Here is a 22,333-nt window from a genome sequence, read left to right as displayed (position 1 = left end):
GAGCTTGGGGGCTCAGGAACTCACAATCTGTCAAATTGAGCCACAATATTGAAATGTATAAAGGACTTTCTCATAATAGTGGAAGAGAGAAATGAACATCTACAATAGGTTTTGGGCTCTTCCTATACTCAAGAGTATACTTGGGTGTACTTTCCACTGTTTATTGCGTTGATTTTAAAAATGATTAGAGCATAATAATTACACAGAGTAGTTGAATTCATTTTGACAAAATCATTCATGCATGGAATCTGTTTGCTCCATTTCAGTCCCTGTCCTAGACTTTTCCCTTCCCTCTTCTCTCCCCCATTATCCTTCCTCTATTTTACTGATTTTCCTTTCATTCATGTTGAAGTGCAGAGTTGGGTGGCATTAATTGCATCCACTCTTTCATGCAAACATCACCATCAACAATCTCCAGGCATTTTTCATCTTCCCAAACTGAAACTTTGTACCCATTTATAAAAACACTTCCTCCTTATCCTAGCCCAGGAAAACACCATTCTACTAAGAAACATGATGAAGAAATAAAATCATCAGACTACAAAAATAATGTTATCGCAACGAGGCATAAGTTACATGGAAATCTAGATGTTTACCATTGCTGCTTTTTCCAACATATATTCCAAATGAAAGCTGCATGCCTGAAATTACACTGTCCTGCTGTGCAGCCTCCACAGAGCATTATTAGTGTCCCTGTTCCTCAGGCTGTAGATAAAAGGATTCAGCATAGGAATGACCACAGCATACATCAGTGAGAACACAGCAATCTTTCTGGGTGATTGTGATAGAGTAGAAGCAAGATACTCTCCAACCGCTGTTCCATAAAATAAACAAACAACTGCCAGGTGAGACCCACAAGTGGAGAAGGCTTTGTACTTCCCACTTGATGAACAGAGGAAACAATTTTGTAGTATGAGTAAAAGATGCCTGAGAGAGGAAGGAATCCTGAGATGGCACCAACAAAATACATGATTGCATTTTTAGTAAAGGTATCAGAACAAGAAAGATTCAGTACTTGAGAAGCCTCACAAAAGAAATTAGAAATTTCCAAATATTTAAAGTAGGCAAAGTGTAAGACAATCAAATTGTGGAGCCGGGATTCCAAAAGGCTAAACAAAACAGACACCAAAACTAAAAAGCCACAGAGGTGAGGGTTCACAATGACTGAGTATTGCAGGGGGTGACAGATGGCCACAAACTGGTCATAGGCCATCATGGTCCAGAAGCATGTCATCCCTACATCCCAAAATGATAAAAATGGACATCTGTGTCAGGCAGCCCACATAGGAGATGGCTCTGCTGTGAGTTTGGATGTTCATGAGCATCTTTGGGACCGTGGTGGAGATTAAGCTGATGTCAGCCAAGGACAGGTTGGAAAGGAAGAAGTACATGGGGGTGTGGAGGCGATAGTCAGAGCTAAAGGCCAGGATGATGAGCAGGTTCCCGAGCACCCAAACCAGGTACATGCACAGGAACAAGCCAAAGAGGATGGGCTGCAGGTTTGGGTCCTCTGAGAGTGCCATGAGATGAAATTCTGTTACAGATGTTAGGTTTTTCAGTTTAATTTTGCTTGGGCACCTTTTGAAAAAGAAAAGAGTATTGGACAAAGAAACTAGATAAGCAGAGACACCAAGTAATCAAACGTTAATTCAAATTCCTTTAGCTTATAATATTTAAAACACTAGATAAGGGATAGGATGGCATTATCTCACCAGCCAGCTAAAGCTGATAGTTCATATCAGAAAGCAGTCATGTAGCCAACGACCATGAACACAAAATTTTTTGGGCACTGTATCTATCAATGATGACACTGTACCAATATGCTAAGAAGCACTTTCAAAATTTTTATTTTATGCAGGTTGATTTGTATCAACCCCACACAATTACAGTAACATGTCTGGCAAAGAAGGTCAGTTCTTTTATTTCCCCTCCCCTGCTGTGGCCTGGGAATATTAATTCACTTCCTTTCCCGTAATCTCTCATAGATACAGTTGAAGACTATAAAATCAGGGAAGAACTTGAAATTCAAGTTTGATTCCAGCCCTTTTAAAAATGTCATTTAATAGATTTTCACATCAATATTTCCTGGTACCTGGAATTTAATACCTGGATTCCAATTCTCTTAACTGAGCTACTTGAATATAATTTAGTGTTCTTATGTTTTCAGATCATACTGATTTAACTTGGAAAATAAATGAAAAAGAAAAAAATTCTTGAAATAACATAAGCATACCTGGGCCATCAATTCCTCATCTGTAGAATGATAAAATCATTACTTTTCTAATAAGTGCTATTGTAAAAATACTTAAGGTGTTTTTAAATACCAAACACTAGTGGTACTCAGTCTTATTTGTGATACAACTGGCCTGTGAATATTTAAAAATATTAGGATCCCTGACATTGGATTAAAGACAATTTAGTTAAAATACTTGCATTTGAAATTAGTGTGATCCTTTTTTACATCAATTTTGGGAACCACTGCCTATAACATTTTCTGACATTTAGAAATTGCCATCAATATTCTTCATTTTTATCATCAATAATAAGCACTACCCATGTTAGAATATTAAACATTTAGCAATATGTGCTTTAGAACTAATATTTTATAGGGGATTGAATTACCACTTATGAAATTTGTACTTGATTATCTCTGCATAATTCCATTTTCCTGCATATCTGCCACCCAAAGGAAAGTGCTACCAGGATTAAGTGGTCTTATTTTTATGTCAATATACAATGTCCATACATATTTGTGTTTCCATAGGCAGTTCTCTTCAGCATTCACCTCAACAGTACCTGAATCTTAAATAGGTAGTGTACAATACAACATCCATGGTCCCTCAAATGTACAGTGTACCTCTATACGTACACTTAAGTCTCTCTGTGAAGTATGTTTTCACTAATGCTACTGCATTACCTAAAGGAGAAACATAATTTAATACACAAATTGGGGCAATCTTTTCAAAATCCTGTGTCTCATGCAAATAAGAAATTCTACATAGTATGTGGGCATGAATTGGTAACTTGAATTTCAGTAATTGATACATGTTGTATTTTACTATTAATAACCTATGTTGGTTGTCTCAATAAAAAATGAGTCCTAATTGAGCCACTTGTCAAAAGAAACAAACTTTATTTTTAGAACACACACACCACACCACACAGCTCCTCAGGAAAACCCTCAGAGCCCAACTGCCACCACCGGCTTCCCACAAGCCTCTCAACCTCCCCCACCCCTCCTGCTCTTGAGGCCGATTGGCTGGGTCGCGTGGGCGGAGCCCCTTAGGCTGTGGCAATCAACATAATACAACAACCTATTACAGTTAAATGTGTACTGTCAGAAATGTTGCTTATGGGTATCTAGTGATAGCCCTTGCATGATAATTGGCTAAGAAATTTCCTCTTGGGTAAGTAGTAATATTTCCATTTGACTCCAGTAGAGGGGACAGTGACCTGGGATAGGAGTAAGGAATTGGGACAATCTTTTCAAAATCCTATTACATGCAGAATGGGTACAAATCTTCCCATCTCTCAGAGCACAGACTGATTATTGAAAACAGGTACAAAAACACCCATGTATAAATCCTGTAAGGGAAATTTGGAACCTAATTAATATGTGGTCATTGTATTATTCTTTCCTAATAATTTTTTTCATTTTAATGGAAACAGTGGGTTTATTGATGAAGACAATTGTCAAAAGTCAGTGACTCCAAAGTGTGAATCAGTTCAGACATAAAGATTATTTATCCATTTCTCTTTCTCCTTTTTTTTAATACCCACAAATATCCCCCAAATTACATTTGAAACATTGAATAATGTAGACGCTGGTGAATAACAATTTAAAGTTCATGTGTTCAAGATACAGGCACAAAGAAGAGCTATAGTTCTTGGTTTTCTCTCAGAGTTATTCTGTTGGACATTCCTGAAAGGAAAGAAAGTGCGGACAGGAAAAAAACCAGGAGTGTTGATGACATATTGTGACCAATTTTTGTGAACCAAGGAAGAGTCTAGGAAATGTTTAACATAGTTTTACCTTGCTTGATGATTTCTTTGTGGAAAACAAGGTGTCTTATACTGCAGAATTAGGAATGAAAGGGAATTGGCATACCTCTCCAAACAACATGGCTTATATTTGTACGAGGACAAAACGACATGTCTTGTTTCAGAAACAGGGAAATAGTCACTACAAATAACAGGATATTATAGTTGAATGATATGCAGATTAACCCTATCATTAAAAAGTAAAAATATCTAAATTGTACATTCTTATTTGTACATTTATCAAATAACAATCATCCAAGGCACACCCATATCTGTTTAATCATTCTTCAGTGTGACAATGCTGAGTTTCAGAGATGATAAGTACCTGCCCTGTTTTGCATTGGAGGGTCCAATACAAGGGGGGACTGACAGATTCAAACATTAATTGTCGGGTTCTGGGTCTGATACATGGAACTTTTCATTGTTTCCCAGACATTGTAAAGTTTCAAGCAGATATCCAGAGATCTAAACCATAGGAGTCCCTGTGGTATATTTTTAAACTCTGGTCAATTTCCTGAGTAGGAAGAAAATCAACAGTAAACTCTATGACAACTTTTGAGATGGAGTGGATAGATTACAAGATGGCAGAAAGATTTGGACAGCTGCAAGGATATCCCAGAGAGGAGAGAGAGGAAAATCTGTGCTGCTTGGTCATGTGCTGTTCTTTCTGTGATCTTTTTCTGTGATCCTGACCTGTCCTTCCCATACTTGATGGACCTGGGTGGGTGTATGTCCCCTACTGCTCTCCTCTGTGACTCATCAGGAACCCCCAAAGGGAAAGGCACAGAGAGCAAGGGGTGTCTTCCTGAAGTGACAGAGAAGAGGAAAGTCCTCTTAGGTTTTTAAGGGGAAAATACTCCCAGAATATCCTAGCATTAATGCCCTGGTCTGTGTTCAGGCAGACCAATCCAACCCTCTTCCTTCTTTTCTAACAATCTGAGAGTTGTTACCTCAAAATGCTGTATCCTGGTGCTGTATGTAACTAAAAAAATAAATTTTAAAATGCTGTAATTCCTCTTTCTGTGGAAATAGTGTGTGTACTTATGGCTTGGGGCCTACTATGCAGCTGACATGAAATGGAAAGAGCTGCCAAACTTAGCTCAGAGCCTAACACTCAACAAGCCCTCCAGCATGGTGCATGGCATTTTTCACAGCAATTCTTCTTGCCACCTTCCCCTTTGTAATCATGCTGTGTACATAGGTCACAGTACAGAGGGACCCACTGACGGTGGGAAGTTCACAGCCAGAGTTACAAATGTGAGAGGAGAGCTGGACTGTGAATGAGTCTGGGCTCCAACACAAGTCCGAACATCAGCCTCATACTCCTCCTCCCATCTGTCTGCACAAACTCACTCTTACACCTAAAGAAGGGGAAACAGCACTTCCAACAGGCCCTCTTCCATCCACCATCACCCTCAGCACTTACTGGTTTAAGCTGCTTCTCTGCTCGGTCATGACTAAGGAAGGAAGATCCAATGCTGCTGGCCTCTCTTGTGCCCAGTGAAGGCTCTGTCTCTGTCTTCAGGCTTGATATGAGCACAGTGTCACATATGAGCTTCCTGATCCCAAACAACCATGAGAGGAGGAGACACAGGTATGGAGCACATTCAGCTGGAGCCACCAAGTTGAAGGGCTGGAGGCGCAGGCAATTATTTATCATAGCATAACAATGGAGGTTCAATGCACAGAGGTCATAATTAGCAAAATTTGTCCATGTTGCCCAATCTCTAAGGGCTTCTTTATATTAGTGGAGAAAATGAAAAAAGAAGAAGAAAAGGAGGAGGAGGAGAAGGAAGGGGAGGGGGATGAAGAAGAAGAAAAAATGAATGCCCACCAAAATTGTTATCTTATACTTTCTGTTCAAAAGGAAGTTCTATGGGCTATTTGTTGGATTTTAGTTTTTATTCATTTTTACTTTTATTTTATTTATTTATTTTTGTGGTGCTGGGGATTGAACCCAGGACCTTGTGCATGTGAGGCAGGCACTCTCCCCACTCAGCTATATCCCTAGCCCTATTTGTTTTTAAAAGAGCTATCTGTATTTTATTTTTGTTGTTTATTGTGGAAAGAGATATCTATCAAAACTGTAACATTTCATGTGCACTATGTATTCAACCCATTCACCTTGTTGTGCAGCTATAATCAACACCCATTTTTAGAAATATTTTAACTTCCAAAACCAAAACTTTGTACATTGAAAAAATTTCACTCCTCTGTATCCCAACACCGACAATGACCATTTTACTATTAAATACAATGAAAAATTAAGTAAAAAATCAACAAAAAATGATGTAAGGCAGGAGGAATGGCTAATAGGTCTACTTGTTTAGTTTTGCTGCCAACTCCAACCTACATTCAAAATGGATGTCAACGATTGTGAGATTAGACCATCCTCCTGTGGATCCTCCTAAGGGCACCTTAAATGTCTTTTTTTCTCAGGCTGTAGATGAAGGGATTCAACAAGGGGGTGACCACAGTATATAACACTGAGGCCCACCACACCTGTTCTGGGAGAATGTGAGGTAGCAGAATCAAGACACACTCCGATGGCTGTTCTATAAAATAAGCCACCAACTGCCAAGTGAGAACCACAGGTGGAGGAGGCTTTGTACTCTTCGCCTGCAGATGGATTTCTAAGAATGGATGAAACAATTTTATAGTAAGAGAAAATGATCCCTGAGATGGGGAAAAATCCAAAGATGACTCCAATAAAATACATGACTATATTGTTGGTAAATGTATCAGAACAAGGAAGACTAAGGTGTTGAGAAGGGTCACAAAAGAAATTTGAAATGTCCACATCTTTTATTTTTACCTTTTAAAGTGTAACTTTTATTCACTGAACAATAGGTTTGGGGGCTATTCCCAAGTTGATGGACATCTGAATTGTGTTAATCACTGTACAGTATTTTTTTTATTAGTTGCTCAAAACATTACAATGATCTTAAAGTAGGAAAATTGTAAGATGATCAAGTGGTGGAGCTGGGATTCCAAAAGGATAAACAAAACAGACACGAAAACTAAAAAGCCACAGAGGTGAGGGTTCATGATGACTGAGTGATGCAAGGGGTGACAGATGGCCACAATCTAGTCATAAGCCATCACAGTCAGAAGCATATTATCCATGTTTATGAAAAAGATAAAAAAGGACATCTTTGTCAGGCAGTCTACATAAGATGACTGACTGTGATCTGAGTTTGGATGTTCACAATCATTTCTGGGACTTTGGTGGAGATAAAGCAAATATCAGCCAAAGAGAAATGGGGAAGGAAGAAGTACTTGGGGGTATGGGGGTGAGAGTCAGAGCTGATGGCCAGGATGGTGAGCAGGTTTCCAAGCACTGTGACCAGGTACATGGACAGGAACAGTCCAAACAGGATGGGCTGCTAGTTTGGGTCCTTTGAAAGTGCCATGAGAAGGAATTCTGAGACATGTTAGATTCAATGCTTCCATATTGCTTGGACATCTTTTGAAACAGGAAAAACTGTTTGGAAAAGTGATTCAAATAAACAGACATACAATACTCTGTACATAGTTTTAATTCAAGTATTGACATGTATTCACATTTGGTTTCCATAAACTTCAACAATATTTATCATTTGTAATCAACACAAATGTGTTATCACTGTTTCCTTGTTTATTTTTGTTTTTCATATATTTCTATGCATGCTTACTTTATTATTATTATTTAGATATTATTTTTCAGTGATATCAGAAAACCAAGAATATCAGAGGTAGCTATTTCATAAACACAGTAAAAAACAAAGTATTCCTTAGATAATATAGCTACTAAATATTCTTACTTGCTTAAGGAAAAAATCCCAATAAAAGGCAATTCAAACAATTGAATACACCTTATTTTTCTAAGGTAGTAGTACTTCCCTTAAATCAGCATATTTAATGTTTATAAACACTTTTCTATGATCTAGGACAACATTATCTAAACACTTTATCTATGTTGATAGTTCATAATCAGGAAACATTATTAGATACCAGTTTTCTCCAAGAAGTTTTTCTTCATTATTGTTTTCTGATTACCTTCCTTTGTGGGTATAATTTGTCACTCATTCATATTTTATTTTTGTTTCTTAAAAATCATTTAATATGGGGCTGGGGTGGTGACTCCATGGTAGAGCACTTGCCTAGTTTTTGTGAGACCCTGGGCTTGATTCCCAGCATCACATAAAACGAAATAAAGAAAATAAAGCATTGTGTCCATCTACAACTAAATATATTTAAAAAAAAACATTTAATATATGTCCTTTTTTTATATTGGTGAACATCAACATTTCAAAAAATGGCTTATTTAAATGCATATCTGACATCTATTAACACAAAGGTGACTTTAGTATACGGTGCACCTATCAGTGAATACAAAATACTAAAGTATGAAGAAACATAGCAAGGATATATGCTTGCTTTTCTCCTTTATTCTTTGTTCAATAATGGCCTGTTCACACAGGAATGTGGTTTCTGAAAGCTTCACCCAACTTTTAAAAGTGGGGGACTTTAGTGGCAGTGACGATCACAAAGTGCATTTTGAGTCCCAACCTTATGATGAGTCTATGCATTTCTGGCCAGTTCTTCCTGATACATGGTTTGCAATTCTCTCACTTCAACTACCCTTAGGTTTATTATTTTATCCAATCAGACTATGACTTAAAAGGAAAAAGTTGAAAAAAATTCAGGAACTATGAAAATGTGCTGACAGCTTCTTCAGCTGTACAACAGGGAAAATAATTACCTCCTTAGAGGTTTGTTGTAAAAAAATATTCTATTTAATTCTTTTAATTTGCATAGAGTCTTGGTCCTCAGCCCCATTTATCATCATATCTACCTGTGGGTATCTATAAATGCCCAGACATCTGGTCACAAGTGAACATATTCAATCAAAGTGTCTGCATGGTGATGTTCTTGATGGTCATTTCTTTTCCTCCTTCTTCTCCTCCTCCTCTTCCTCCTCCTGGGTGTGGGAGGAATCAGGGAATAAATTCAGGTGCACTCAACCACTGAACCACATCCCGAGTCCTATTTTTTTATTTTATTTAAAGACAGGATATCACTGTTTGCTTAGGGCCTCACTTTTTGCTGAGTCTGGCTTTGAATTTTTGATCCTCCTGTCTCAACCTCCTAAGCCACTGGGATTACAGGTGTGCACCACTGTACCCAGCTCTCGATGGTCATTTCTTACACCATAATTAACAACAGCTGCCTTTGAGTATTCCCTGGCATTAAAACAATGGTCCATTAATATTAGTCACCACTGATAATACCACTACTTCCAAGAACATATAAAACTTTAATATTTGCATAAAACTCCTACTTTGTGGAGATTCAAATTATCCTCTAGACATTTGAGTTCTTGGTATCTCTTCATGGTTTCATTCTCTGTATATCTGTTCCCCAGAAGCAACTGCCATCATGAATTTGGTTCATTTATTTTCCTCTCAATGTTACCATAGAAGTATTGGTTTAGGTATCTATGGACATTTTTCTTTCAAACTTACCTTAAAGTTTCTAAAGTTAATCTAAGTAGTAACACCTATTGTCCCTCAAATACACTAGTGTCCATTGACATGTGGTTTTATATCTCCTTGTGTAATACATACATTGACCTCAAAAGCTTTGTACTTTACAAAGCATTACCCAGGAAAAGGACATCATTTAGTATGTCAGTTTATTGTGGCAACAATCCTTTAAACTTCCTGTGACTCTGTCTGTATAACACAAGTTAGAATTTCTATGTGCCATATTTATGGGAGATAGTTGTTTGACCTCCAATAATTGATGCATGTTCAATTTTAATATTAATTATCTGCATTTGATACTCTGATCAAATCGGTTGTTATCAATTACATCATTGTATTCTTCAGTTATACTATCAAAAATATCCCTGCATTCTGTTTTGTGATAATCCTTCCACAAGAACTCATGAAGACATTTCATAATGCATTGGGAATAATATTTCCATTTTTCACTAGTAGTGGAGATAGGAGACTGGAGCACAAGTTAGAAAATTTTAGTTCTGGATCTTGGAGTTGCCACTATATACAGAACATGTGGAAAATATCTGTGAAATTGCACACGCTAGGCAACTGAGCTACAACCCCAGCCACTTTGATATTTTTTATAATTCCTCTATGCCATGCAAGGTAGAATAGAGAATCAGAGGTGAAGAGAGTTAGTCATTCTTGTCCAAATATCTGGCATATGATTATCAAATATAACTTTTGCCTCAAAACAGAAATTAGAGAATGGTAACTTCAGGCAACAGCATATTTTGGTTGAATGGTAGGAGATTACCCTTATAATTAATAGTTAGTATAAATAATAATATCTAAATTTTATTTTGCATTATTTAATACATTCATCACATGATAATCACATGGGAGCATCCATTATCTCTTTATTACTAATTCAATGCAGTTGTATCACCAGTAGATCAACTCAGATGACAACGTTGTCTTAGAAATACTAACAACCTTCCCCTCTGAGAAGAAATAACAAATTCAATAGATAGTGATCAAAATTAAATAGTCAAGGGGAAGACAGAGCCCCCATAGAATGGGACAAAAATCTTTGTCATCTTCTCTTCTGACAGAACATTAATATTCAGAATACATAAATAACTCAAAAATTTAACATCCAAATCCCTCAAATATCCCAATAAATAAATGAACAAATGAACTAAATACACATTTATAAAAGCAAAAAAACAAATACAGATGGCCAAAAAATATGTGAAAAAAATGCTCCACATCCTTAGCAATCAGGGAAATGCCAATAAAAACTACATTGAGATTTAACCTCCCTACAGTTAGAATAGTAATCATCAAGAGCACAAATAATAACCAAGGCTAAAGAGAAGGCAGGGACTGCAAGTTAGAACATTAACCATGGAAAGCAGTGTGGAGATTTTCCAAAAGAGTAGGATTGGAAACACCATGTAACCCAGCAATACCATTCCTTGGTATTTACACAAAAGAACTAAAATCAGCATACGATAGGGACACAGGCACATCAGTGTTGGTACCAGTGAGATTTGCAATGGCCATGTTATGGAACCAGACAGGGTGTCCATCGATAGATGAATGGATAAAGAAAATGTGGTAAATACACACAATGGAGGTTTATTCAGTCATACAAAGGAAGAAATTATGTAATTTGCTGGTAAATGGGTGAAATAAGAACTTCATGGTACATGAAATAAGAGACTTGAAAAGCCAAGGATCAAATGTCTTTTCTCATATGTGGAAGCTGGAGAAAAAATAAATAAATAAAAATGGGCCTCAGGAAAACAGAAGGGAGGACAGTGGAATAGAGGAAAGGGCTCAAAGGTGGTAGAGGAAGGAGGGAAAGCAGAATCCTGGGGAATGAAACTGACCAAATGATGCTAAGTGCATGTACAAATGCACCCCAGTGAATCCCACTTTGGGGTAGAATTAAAATGCACCAATTAAAAAAATAGTAAGAAGACCACTAAAGTAAAAAAATAGAATCAGGGGGAAGGAGAAGGAAAGAGATAGGAGAGGTCCCAGGGAAAGAAATGGACAAAATTTTGTTTTGCACATGCATGAATAGTCGCAGAGTATTCCACTATTATGTATAACTATATTACTAGTTATAGTATAACTATAATAATGCAAAAAAAATTCAGCAGTCATTGTCTGGGTGTGATGCAGTAATCTTGTCCCTTATTTCCCAATTATCAGAAAGTTTCAAGCAGAGGTCCAGGACCCTTACCACCAGTACATCTGGAGAACCCTTTAAAACTCTCCAGTTTCTTATGTAGGAATGAAACCAAGAGGTGGCATTGACTCCTTTGAGACTGAGTGGGCCAGTAGCAAGGAGGATAGAGAGGGCTTCAGAGTGTCCTGCAGTGGGGAGAGGTCTGTGTTGAATTTTATGTGCCCCTGTTTCCTGTGATCTATGCCCTTGATCTATTCTTCCCATGTTGGGATGTTGCTTTTATGTCAACTGCTCTCTCTTTGATCTTCTGGGAACACCCACAATGAAAAGCAGAGTGAGCAAAGGGTCACTTCTGGAATGACAGGAGTGGAAATGGCAGATTAGGTTGTCACTGAAACAGCCTGCTGGGGTTCTCCTGCCCAGAAGCCTGGTGTCCATATTTAGACCACCTCAATCAAACAGATTTACTCATCTCTGCCTAACAACCTGGCAAAATTTTCATAAATATAATATTCTTTTATTTTCTATATAATAATGTGAACACATGTAACTAAAGAAAGGCTCTGCAGAGACTCTGAGATGAGCCAAGCTGCATGAAACACAGCTCTGAACCTGGCATTTAGGAAGCCCTTGATGATGCATCACAAAGCTATGTGTGCTGCTATTTTCCTCTTAAACATCATGATCACCTTTATACTCCTCTTGGATTGCTGAAGACAGAGTTTGGGGTACCCACTTTCTGCTAGAATGGATGAGGTGTCTTTTGGAAGTACAGCTAGTGGAGGTAAGTGCTGGAGTGGGATGTCTCACCCTCAAAACAACCAAGAATATAAAAACCAGATCTCATAACTCTTTGTTTTGCACACTGATATCCTTTCATTTGTCCACCCAGACTATCATATTTGTCCTGATGACGTAGAAACAATATTTCTGACAGCCCTTTTCCTATCCAATGTCTCCCTCAGACATACTGGTTAAGTTTCTTCCCTGCTGGCTCATGAACAAAGAATGAGGATCCAAAGTTACACCCTAATCAGGTTCTCCTGAAGGCTCAGAGTCACTACTCAGGACTGATAGGCACACAGGGTCAGGTAGGAGCTTCCTGCTACAGACAACCCTGGGAGGAGGAGACCATGTACAGAGCCCTCTAAACTACCAAACTCAAGTGCTAGAGACACAGGCTGATTCATTTTATTAAACTTGGAGGATCCATGCACAGAGCTTGTTACTAGCCAAGGTATTCTGTTATACTAATCTCTAAGGACTTCCTCACATGGGAAGAGGTAGAAAAAGAAGAAGAGAAAATAAGTATCCCCAAGGTTATGGTCTCTTCCTCTATTCAAGGAAGCTCTGGGGTATTGTTCACTCAATTTGTTTCTTTTCCTTGTTTTGAATGACCCATTTGTGCCTGATTCTATTTCTTGTGATAAAATATACAGGAAACAGCAACTTCCATTTTTACCTGTTTTATGTGTATAGTTCAGTAGTATCAGTTACATTCCCTTTGTTGTTTAACCATTACCATCATCCATTTCCAGAAAATTTTCATCTTGCTAAACTGAAAATTTTTACCCATTCTCACAACTACATACTTATCCTGATTCTGACCCTGGCTAATGCAACACTATTATCAAACATCAGAGCATATATGTGGTCTACAAAAATAATGTAAAGAGGGAGAAGGAATACATTTGTAAAGGCGAGATTTTACTGCAGTTTTTCTAGCCTACCTTCTAACTATATGCTGCAGGTCCTGAGATTGGACTGTTCTGCTCTGTGTCCTCAGGACCCCGCATGGAGATGAATGCAGTGCATGTCACTGAGGTCTAGAGTTGTGGGGGAATGGGATACCAACGTGTACTCCAAATCTGGTTCCATAAAATATACAACACCTTACAGGTGAGACCACAGAGTTGATATCCCAACTCTTGATTGGACTCTCACAATGAAGAAACAATTTTATAGTAACAGAAAAAGCCCCCTGAGATAGGAAGAAATCCAGAGATAATACCAACACCATGCATGACTGCGGGCACGGTGAAACACACATGTGATCCCAGCAGCTCTGGAGGCTGAGGCAGATGATGGCAAGTTCAAAGCCAGCCTTGGGAATTTAGTGAAGCCCTGAGCAACTTAGTGAGACCCTGTCTCAATATAAAAAAAATAAAAAGGTTTGGGGGTGTGGATCCATGTTTGAGCGCCCCTGGGTTCAATCCCTGGTATCCAAAAAATTAGTGAAATGATAACAAACATAGTTATATTTTATGTTGTAGATAATGAATAAGTGCTATGTGGATCCCTCCTCCCATCCTGTCTCCATCAGCACATTCTTGGTTGTGCTGACTACCTGCTTGGTCATGACTAAGGACTGCATATGTGAGAAGCCTCCCCTGCTGGGGGCACAATCAAGGCTCTGACTTGCTACTGAGGACTGATGTGAACACAATAACCAGGGGTGTCCTGGTTTGGAATCCACACTCCAAGAAAAGATGAAACAAAGAAAAATTAGGCCATCCTGCTGTGCAGCCTCCTCAGGGCACTTTTAATGTCCCTGTTCCTCAGGCTGTAGATGAAGGGGTTCAGCCTGGTGCTGACCACAGTGTACATCACTGAGGCCACTGCACCCTTCCTGGGAGAATGTGAGACAGCTGTGCCAAGGTACTCTACAATACCTGTTCCATAAAATAGACAAACAACTGCCAGGTGAGACCCACAGGTGGAGAAGGCTTTGTATTTCCCTGCTGAGGATAGGATCCTCAGAATGGAGGAAACAATTTTATAATAAGAGAAAAGGATCCCTGAGATGGGAAGAAAGCCAAATATGCCAATTATAATGTAAATGACTATGTTATTGGTAAAAGTATCAGAACAGGCAAGATTGAGGAGTTGAGAAGGGTCACAGAAGAAGTTAGAAATTTCCACATCCTTGAAGTAGGCAAACTGTAGTATAATCAAACTGTGCAACAGGGAGTTGAAAAGGCTAATTATTAAAGATACCATGACTAAGAAGCCACAGAGACGAGGGTTCACAATGACTGGATATCGCAGGGGGTGAAAGATGGCCACAAACCGGTCATAGGCCATCACAGTCAGAAGCATGTCTTCCATTCAGACAAAATTGGCAAAAAGGGACATATGTGTCAGGCAGCCTATTTAGGAGATGGCTCTGCTGTGAGTTTGGATGTTTACAATCATCTTGGGTACCGTGGTGGAGATGAAACAGATGTCTGTCAAGGACAGGTTGGAGAGGAAGAAGTACATGGGGGTGTGGAGGTGGGGGTCAGAGCTGACCACCAGGATGATGAGTAGGTTCCCAAGGACAGTGACCAGGTACATGGACAGGAACAGTCCAAAGAGGATGGGCTGCATGTCTGGATCCTCTGAGAGCCTAGGTGGAGGAATTCTGAGACACGTGTTAGATTAGGTTCTTCTATATTACTCGGACACCTTTGGGAATAAAAGTGTTAGAATAAGGAAACAACAGGTGTTCAGCACAAGCAAGTACTCATACTTGAATTCCATGCACCTTCAGAAATATTTTCTGGACAAACTGAGTCTTCTCTGAACTCTTGCTTTACTGGTATCTGTGTTTCACACCCTTCTCTGCTCATATGTAAATGAGCAGTGATAGAGACCAAGATCATTACACATAACAAGTCTATGATCACAGTGAAATATAGTCCATTTTGACAATTTTTATGGGTGTATATTACTTATATAGAAGAGTAGGTTTTATCGTGGTCTATTTGTACATGCATTTAACAATTGATCAGTTTTATTTCCTAGTACCTACCATTTCCCTCCTCACCTTCCCCAAGCTCCTACCACTTCCTTAATGTCCTCCCTCTTATTTGATGAGTACCATTTCCCCCCTCTTTTCTCTCTAACTTCCACATTGGAGAGAAAATCTGTGCTCCTGAGTCTGGCTTGTTTTGTACAGTCAACTTTTCTAATAAAATAGCAGAACCAGCATGCCTTTTGGGCTCCATCCTCAGCACCATAAAAAATAATAATAAAAGAGAAGAAGAAGAACTATTGTTCCCATTTGAAAATTATTGTCATTAAAAGAAATCAAGAAGCTGTCAAATATAACTTACCTTAAGGCAATGAAAAAAATCCTGGCATTAAAATGACTATAAACACTATGTCAGAGAAATTCCTGTCTCTGGCTTTGGTGATCTTCATATTTTGATGAATAGTTTAAATGCACATAATCACATAACATCAGTTAGCACAAAGGTGATATTAGTGTACAGTGCACCAGTCAGTCACTGTTTGAAGAATAATGTAGTAACAAGACACCCTTATGAAATTTTTAAATTTTTTGGCATTATATTTTTGTTCAACCCCATGCCATCACAGAAAGGTATCTGTTAGGAAGACAGATTTTTTGTTTTTTATTTTCTCTTGATAATTCATTTAATGATGGCCTGCCAATGCTGCTAGATTGTTGTTCTAATCATAAACTTTTATTTTCATTTGATGATTTGAGCACCTTGCATATGACCAAGGGTAACAAATCCTTCTCTATTTTTTTTCTTTGGGTACTAGGGATTAAACCCAGGGGCACTTAACCATTGGCCACAACCCCAACCCTTTTAAATATTTTATTTAGAGACAGTGTCTTGCTGAATTGCTTAGGATCTCACTAAATTGCTGAGGATTGAACTTCAATCCTCCTGCCTCAGTCTCCTGAACTGCTGGGATTACAGGCATGCACCACACGAGCCAGCTTTCTCTATTCATTACCTTCTGGTTGTGCTCACTGGGTCCACATTGATCAAGAAAACAACCTATTACATTAGGGTATAATTCAGAGTTCCTCAACCAAGTCTGCCCACTATATTTATTTGTTTATTTTTATTTAGCTGAAGAAAGGAAGTGAAATGCAGAAACAACCTGATTGGCTACAGTTAGCATTTGCCTTATATGCACTTGGTTGTTGAAGCATCTGCTTCACATGAGCATGGGCTGATCAGGTGGCAGCCTGTGGCTGGCTGAAACTTGATTAATGTGATTCGCTGAGACTCCATTGCTAAGGTTAGATCCAAATTGCTTACACATCAAGCTACAGTCCACTTCACATGGGCTGTTTGAGGCCAAACTTAATTTAACAATATCTAATCAGGTTCTTAGCTTTTAACATCCTGGTGATGTATGATCACTTTGGCCTGTGTTTAGCAAGAAATCTGTTAGGTTGGTTGAACCAAAATTCCCCTTTTATCTGTGATAGTTTCCTCTTAGTATATTCCTTTCTGACTTCCCCTCCACACAACCAATGGATAAGGAGATAAGATGATATCTGAGATAAGATCTTTCTGGAAATTGATGTATTCTTTGGCTTTCCTGTCTTTGCAGGAGAAGATTTCAAGCAAGACGTGAAACTTAGTAAAAGAATAGCAGAATTTATTAGAAGAGAAAGAAGGGGAAAATACCCTCACAGGAGAGAGTGCTTTCTCTCAGGAGAGTGACAACTCACTTCTTCCTGAACTCAGTTTTTATTAGGACAGAAGGGAAGGTTTCTAGAGAATCCCACCTAAGTGTTCAACCACAACGCAAAGAAAAGACCATCAACTCCAATTTAAATCAAATTAAAGCAAGCTTGTAATTCTGACAGGCCAAAACCTGTGGGAATAGTAGACAGCCCTCCAGCTCTCTAGGAGTGTAGCTTTATAGCACAGAAAGTTGCAAAAAGGGGAGGTGTCTTGAGAACTTACAGATGACAGGATTTTTACAAGCATAACACAAAGGCAGGTAGTAGATTTAATGGTCCAGCACTTAGGGAGTAAATTTAGATCCTAACATCAGAATTTATGAGGCACCATTACAGCTTCCCAGAGGGTCATTATCCAGCCAGGGAAAGCCAGAATTTATGAAGCACCACTAAATTTTCAGAGAGGGTTACTATCTGGTCAGGGAAATCCAGGCATGGGTGAGTTCAAGACATGGGCAGGAATTCCATGCAAGTTTAGAAATCACAGTAATTTATAGTAAAGCCAAAATGGGCTCACAAAATAAAAATGTGACGAGATGGTTCCCAGTCTTAAGAGGGACTTAGGCTGGGTTTATCACTAAGCACAACCTCTTTTGACTGATGGTAGGATTGTATCATATTTTTTAGTCCCTACTGTGCATGTTTCTACTCAACAGAAACTGTCGGTCATTTTGGTTTGTGTAAAGTCAAAGATCCTCTTTCATCCAGATCCATCCCAGATCAGTGTAACTTGTGCTTTTTACTTTGATTTCCTTTTCTTTTTCTTATTAGTAAAGGAGTTTTGGGGCCTGTGTTCTTCAGCCCTAGATAAAAGAATGTGACTGTGGTCCATGCAATGTTTTGAATATATCCCTTGTTGCTTTTCCAATGAGGCTTATTTTAAAGCTGACTTTCTTTTTTCTCTTCTCCCTTTTCGCTTTCCTAACTTCTGGGGAAACAGGTTTACCCTTTTCCTATCCTAGGCCCAGTTATCTGTCCTTGAGCACACATCAATCACAGGAATGAAGTAAATAGATCTCTGGGGATGGAACCAGAAGATTTAAGAAATGGTTATCTCTCAAATTAACAAATGAATTACATCAGGGTAAATGTGGATAGTAGCCTTTGAATCACCTCTTTAAAAACCCTCTGTTCCCATGATATACAGAATCATAGCCTATCAGAACAAGCACCAGAACATCCTGAAAACAATAAGCTCCTTAGTCAAGGATTGGAAATACTGCAATCTTTTTATTAACAGATTGTATTTTTCATGTTTATTTTTATGTGGGGCTGAGAATTGAACCCAGTGCCTCTCACATGCTAGGCAAGAGCTTTACCACTGAGCCACAACCCCAGCCCAAATACTCTTATTATTTTTAAAACACAGCTGAGTTAGAATGGCCTTGTGTGAATTGTTTCAAAGAAAGACATGCTGAGAGTTAGCATGTAGGCTCATATAAGCAAAAATAACTGAAAACAGGAGTGGACCTCAGCTCAGCAAGCTGTCTTTATTAAGTCGTAGTGGAATGGCACATTTTCAGGGGAGAAAATGGTGACTGGTTAAAAGAGAGGTCTGTTTTTTATAGATCTTAATGAGAGTTAATCATAGCAGAAGATTTCGTGTGACTTAATCATGAGAGACTTGGGACATGTTGGCTGGACAGTCAGGAAACTAGTTGTGCAGGTTAAAAATCTAACTCAGGAAAGCAGTTGTAAAAGCTTGAAACTCTTTGTTACTGGGATAATAATCCAGAGCCCAGAGCCCATTTGTTTGCCTTCCCCTCCAGGATACTGGGAAAGGAGGAAAGACCAGAGAGAGCACAAGGCACTTTGTTTGCCTTTTCTCTCCCAGGACCCATTGTCCTCCCTCAGCCCTGGGGGTTGTCATTTCCATTTTCTAGGGAGATATTGTTTTCCATATTCCTCATATATATATAGAATTAACACTTTAAACACCATATTCCCACTGCTCATGTCTACCTAGAACCACCACCATGTTCCTTGGCTTATAAATTTCCACTTATCTGTGCTGTATTCAGAATTGAGTCCAGTTCTATACTGAGGTCTCTACTCCCCTACTGCAATTGTCCTAAATAAAATTTGTTCTGGGGCTAGGGGTATAGCTTATGATAGAACACTTGCCTAGCATGTGCAACACATTGGTCTGATCCCTAGCATTGAAAAAAAAATCTTTACTGCTTTGTAAGGGTGAAGTAGACCAGTTACCCCCATCCAAAAGACCCTTGCCATAATTAAGCTTCTTTTCTTATCAGAAAGAATTTTACAAAGGGTGTCAATAGGATATCAGCAAAAATTTCTGTGGTTTGTAGCTTCCTCTTTCTTATAAATGCCAGGTTTGCAGACAAAATTTGTGAAACCTCTGTCTAGCCTAAAAATGTGGGACAAAGAGTAACTATTATGTACCCACCCAGTGACATATAACCACCCCACTGAGTATAAATCTAAAAGAATTTTCAGATTCAGGGTCCAAAGCTTTTTAGGCATTAGCCTCCTCTGGACTGCTGCAGCTAAAATAAACCTGATTTCTGGTGTCCAGCCACATCTGTCCTATATCAAGGGGACAGACAGACTTAGATGTAAGGTGTAAGGGGACAAATAGATGAAGATGGTGGGAACACAAGGTTTAGAGAATAATTCTATAAAATGAGTTCACTGTACTGATTCTCCACATGCTTTCTTTGCTAAAAAGCAATCTGCCTTCAGCCCTACCTGGCCTCGGGGGGAATGGAAAATCACATTCCTTGCTTTTTTTGGCTATACCTTTTGTTTCTTAATCTATTCTTTAGGTTTGGACAGGAGAGTCTGTTTCTTACAGACATGACATCATAAGTCAAGTTGGAGTAAACTATTATGAACTTAATAGTTTCATATACATTGTGTAATATTTATCAAAACTACTGATAAAATGTCTTCACAAAGCAGATTCAAAACAGGACTTGATAAAAGCCACAAAGTGCAGCTAACATGGGAACCTTGGTGATTATTATTAACCAAGACATGAATACCTTATTTCTTATCTGACTTATAGTTAGGAGACCCTGCACAAAGAAGAAGAAAAATAAACGACTTATGAATATTATAATAACAAAAATGCACAGGAAATATTATTTATATTTAAGTCCAAAATAACGAACTTACAGATATTAAAGTTCAGCAAGGTTTCCAGATAGAAGGACCTAATTAAATACTTTTCAGTAGCTTTCCTCTAGCAGAGCAATAGTCAATAAAACAATGAAAGGGAAAAGTAAAGACCTATAGGACTGAATCAATGGAAAAGAGTTTATCACACAGGTTGGTAGACTCAGAGTTAAGTATGATTGCCTGTGGACAGGGCTCTAGCAAGGGTATTAACGCATTTGATGAGCATGATACTCCCAGGCCTCAGGGCACCTGTGTGACAGGCTCTAACCTTAGCCCCGCCTCTAGGAATTTCCAGGGGTCTCCCTTGGCAACCAGATCCCATCTTAGACCCAACCTCTGGAATATTAAAAGTCACGCCCCTTGATCTGGTCTCACCTGAGTCCACTCCGCCGGCCTAGCCTGGTCCCTCCGCAGCCTCCTCTCTGGTTCTGGTTCTCTTTTTACCTACAACCCCAAGGAAAATTAGCACCTTTAGTGCGCTGAAGGACTGAGCCGGTAGCTCCGCGCCACGCCCAGCTCCCGAAGCTCCGCCCCTTAAGCAGAGTGTTCTCAGAATGGGGAGGGGGGTAGCGGGCGGCAGAAGAGCGCGTCTGCGCACGCGCAAGGTAGCTCATTGTGTGCCTGTGGCCGCCATGACACTTTACACTGTAGCCTGCATCTGAGATATTTTCTTGCCGCAGTCCGCATCCTATCCTTCCGGGCCGGAGCCATCCAGGTATGGTCCGCGGGAGGCGGAAGGCTGGATTCCTCTCGTCAGCCGCCTCATCCTATCCTTCCCGTCCCGCGCCATCCAGGTATGGGCCGCAGGAGGCGGAAGGCTGGCTTCTGATCGCCCGCCGTCCCCGGGCCCCCTTCAGCCGCCTGGCCCAAAGCCCCGTCCACTACGCCGGCGCCGCGCTCATCCCGGTGACCGCAGCCGGTGACAGCAGCCGCGACGTCGGGCTGTGCCAGCCTCGGGCGCGTCTCCTGCAGGCCTGAGCTGGGGAGCCCCGCGGCCTCTCCCTGCGGAGAGCAGAGGCCTCGCCTGCGTCGGGGTCCGGGTCCGCAGCCTGTGCGGGTCTGCTGGTCTGCACACACCCGGCGTGGGGTGAGCTCGGCCCGCTGTCCCTGGGCCTCGCGCACTGCCCAGCGCGGGTCTGACAGTTCCCCGGGGACCTGGAGCATGTTTGACACAGTGCATTCAGATACACAAGAGGGAGCTGATTCTAAAATACTGTTTACCCGCCTCCTGGGCAAGTGCATTTCATCCTTAATAAAGTGATACATTTTAGCCTGGCGCGGTGGTGTACGCCTGTAATCCCAGCTACTTGGGTCTGAGGTGGAACTTGATCCCAAGTTCAAGGGCAGCCTGAGCAATTTAGGCAGGCCCTATCTCTACACAAAAGATTAGAAGGACCAGGGGTGTACTTCAGTGGTAGAGTGCCCCTGGCTACTGCAAAATGCAGGGAGAAGAAAAAAAAAAAAAAGCTTGGTCACTTATTTTTAGATTCTTTCAATTTTGCACAGAAAATGTGCCAGTTTGAATTTTTTTTCTCCTAAATATTTGTGTTTTCCATTTTTTTTTTTTTGTTTCTAATTACTGCACTTGCCAGGACTCCCAGCTGAATGGAGATTAGCATATAGTTTTCATTCTTGCCTTGTTCCTGATTTCAGAGAAAATTAATCAGTATTTCCCTATTAAATAGAATGTTTGCATTTTTTTAACGTATAAAATCTAATCCTTTCTAATGGCCTCAGTTATTCTTAGCAATGTACACTGAAATAGATTAGTCATTGCTTTTTGTCTAAGGGAATATGTCAAATAACCTTTCTATGAATACTGTGAATATCAGTGATTCAATTTTTGTTTATTTTATTCTTGTGGTGCTGGGATTGAATCCAAGGACTCAACGCAAGTAAGGCACCTTACCACTGAGTCTCAGTGATTCAGTTTTATTCTTTTTTTCTTTTTTCTTGTTTTAGTGA

The 22,333-nt window shown here is 39.6% G+C and overlaps 1 protein-coding gene and 2 pseudogenes across 3 annotated transcripts in view; 1 reads left to right on the top strand and 2 right to left on the bottom strand.

Moving 5' to 3' along the window:
* The window catches only part of LOC308645891 (uncharacterized protein), a 400,184-nt gene that overhangs the window by 359,162 nt on the left and 18,689 nt on the right, over positions 1 to 22,333 (top strand). The gene's annotated exons all lie outside the window — the stretch shown is intronic.
* On the bottom strand, positions 648 to 1,523 carry LOC308645937 (olfactory receptor 7E178-like; annotated as a pseudogene). The gene has a single exon. The product of its transcript is annotated as an olfactory receptor 7E178-like (transcript).
* Positions 14,236 to 15,170, bottom strand: LOC308645959 (olfactory receptor 7E24-like; annotated as a pseudogene). Its single transcript has one exon. The product of its transcript is annotated as an olfactory receptor 7E24-like (transcript).

The sequence above is a fragment of the Spermophilus citellus genome (assembly GCF_964194105.1).
Source record: "Spermophilus citellus genome assembly, chromosome: 3".
Lineage (NCBI taxonomy): Eukaryota > Metazoa > Chordata > Mammalia > Rodentia > Sciuridae > Spermophilus > Spermophilus citellus.
This window is presented reverse-complemented; position numbering and strand designations above follow the sequence as displayed.